A 3133-nucleotide genomic window follows, 5' to 3' on the forward strand; every position below is an offset into this window, starting at 1 on the left:
CACGTCAAAACAATAGCTACTCGCTTTCCGCTTAGTTATTTCCCAATTTATTCATAGTAGTAACTAATTTTGTTTGAACTATATTAACCTTAATTAACCTTTAATGTAACTTTACAATTTAAGTACAAATCACAGCACAACGCAATAATACATTAATATTAGGCGTATGCGGGTGGGAATTTTCTCATATATAACGCATCACCAGCAGTCTTAAATATCGATTATTTATCCGAAACCTCCGGGTACCTCCGATTCGCAGTTTCGCACGATAAGGACATACCATCCTGCACTTTCACGCATTTTTAAGTAAATACAACTACTCACGCTGTCCCACGTAGTATATTAATGAAAAATTATTATTACTGTTAACTAATTCATTGGTCAAAGGAGGTCGGCTCTTCACTTCGGGTGCGACGATGCTGATGTCCGCTCCGAAAATCTTAATAAAATGTCCTATTTCTTAATTATTTGATAACAGTGATTGTGGTAGCGCATATCAGTAAAATAAGGTCTACAATCTTGGCTGGAAGGAAAACAGAATTAGAAAAGGTTTCAAATAATCGATAAGTAATAGATTATAAGACTACTGATAATACGTTATTATACACTCAATGGCAATTGAGGATCACGCTTGCTATCAGCCCCATAGTTCCTTTCATACACGACTTTTCTCACAGAGGGTTATGGAGCACAAGGTACACTTCCGTACAAACACTTTTGCACATAACACCGCCGCTCTAAAGCCGTGTCCACACTATCGGGCAGTGCACGACGTGCACTGTTACCATATCCTGTTCCAATACACAAGCTGAGAAGGGTGAGTGACAGGCACAGAGGTGACGTCAGAAGCGAGGAGACGACGGGCAAACATGAACGAGCAGCTGCCCGTGCGTGAATGCGCTCGAGCAGAAACACCCGAGACGTCTCGTCTGATAGGTGGTGCGAAACACTAGTTTCCTTAGATCTATGAAATCATGTTTACGTTCACTGTGGAGTTCACGTAGTACGTGGAGTCGTACGACTTCCCAGCTCTCGTTCTACGCAACCATACGCAACCATTCTTTACACCATTAAATATTGCTTGTTGTCAGAAATGGAAAATCTCTCTTTAAACATGTGCACACTCTTTGCCGCAACCACCTCTTCTTTTAAGTTATTCCATATTTCAACTGTTCGATGAGGAAAGCTGTATTTCTTAATATCTCCCAAACAATGACTCTTTAATTTCTTCATATGTCCCCTTGTACATTTATCTCCTTCCTCCACTTTTACAACTAGGTCATCACTGTCTATCTTCTCCATGCCATTTACTAATTTGAACATTGTTATCAGGTCTCCTCTTTCCCTTCTTTCTTGCAGTGTTGGTAATCCAATTTCTTCCAGTCTTTCCTCGTAACTTAGGTCTTCCAATTCAAGCATCATTTTCGTAGCTGTTCTTTGTATTCATTCCAATTTCCTTATATCTTTCTTCTTGTGTGGAGACCATACCACTGCTGCGTATTCCAGTTTGGGGCGTATCGTGTGTTATGATTTTCTTCATCATTTCTTTGTCTAGGTAATTAAATGCCACCCTGATATTTGCTAGCAAATTATATGTAGAGCCAAATATTCCATTGATGTGTTTTTCTGGTGATAGCGTGTCTTGAATTATTACTCCCAAGTCTTTTTCTTCTTTGCTCTTTGGTATTGTGATTCCTCCCATCTTATACTCCCATGAAGGTCTCCTTTTACTTCTTCTCATCTCCATTACATGGCACTTCTTTATATTGAATTCTAATTTCCATCGTTTACTCCATTCATAAATTCTATCAGTATCCCTCTGTAGTTCCTCACAATCCTCTTGGTTCTTTATTACTTTCATCAGTTTTGCATCATCTGCAAACATGTTAATGTAGCTATTTAAACCCACCGTCATATCATTTATATAGACCTGAAACATTATAGGTGCCAACACAGACCCTTGTGGTACTCCGCTTGTTACTTTGCACCAACTTGATTTATTATCTCTGATTACTGTACTCATTTCCCTACCTTGGAGATAATCCTTCATCCACTTAAGTATTTTTCCTTTTAGCCCTCCTCAATGTTCCAGTTTCCATATGAGACTTTTATGTGGAACTGTATCAAAAGCTTTTTTCAGATCTAAATAGACTGCATCAACCCAACCATCTCTCTCTTGTAGTTTATCTATTACTCTTGTATAAAAGCTCAGTAAGTTTGTTACACAAGATCTCTCTTTCCTGAAACCGAATTGTTTTTCTGTTATTATATTTTCTTGTTCAAGATATTGCACCCATCTGTTTTTAATGACTATTTCACAGAGTTTACTTACAATACTCGTGAGTGAGACTGGTCTGTAATTCAGTGGTTCCATTTTATTACCTCCTTTGTATAACGGTACTATATTTGCTCTCTTCCATTCCTTTGGTACTTTTCCCTCCTTCAAAGAACTGTTAATTATCTCCCATATTGGTTCTTCCAATTCCTCTCTACATTCTTTCAATATCCATCCATTTACTTCGTCTGGTCCCATCGCCTTCCTAGTATCTAGCTCTTCCAGTAGTCTTTTAATTTCTTTTCTTTCCACTTGTATGTTTTCTATTCCTTTCTGTTGTTCCTCATCTCCCAGTGATGCAAAGACAGTTTCTCTTGTAAATACAGACTTAAAGCTTTTATTCAGTATCTCAGCCATCTCTTGTGTGGTTTCATAAATTTCTCCATTTTTCTTCAGCTTTGTAATGGTATCTCTATGCTTTATTTTTCCATTTACATATCTGTAGAAAAGTTTGGGTTCTTCTTTACACTTTCCAACTACATCTCTTTCAAAATTTATTTCTTCTTCTCTTCTTATTTTAACATAATCATTTCTAGCTGTCCTGTATTCTTCTCTATTTATTTCATTCCATTGTTTCCTCATTTTTTTCCATGCCCTCTCCTTCTTCTTTTTTGCCTCTGCACACTTTGCATTAAACCACACTTTCTTATTTTCTTTTACCTTATATCTTGGCACATATCTTTCAACACCTTCTCTAAACTTGCTTAAAAACACTTCATATTTTTTCTGCACCTCCATACCTCTTAATAAATTATTCCAATCAAGCTCTCCGTAGAATTTCTTTAACCCTTTAAAGTC

Source organism: Scylla paramamosain, chromosome 1 (assembly GCF_035594125.1).
Source record: "Scylla paramamosain isolate STU-SP2022 chromosome 1, ASM3559412v1, whole genome shotgun sequence".
NCBI classification, from domain to species: domain Eukaryota; kingdom Metazoa; phylum Arthropoda; class Malacostraca; order Decapoda; family Portunidae; genus Scylla; species Scylla paramamosain.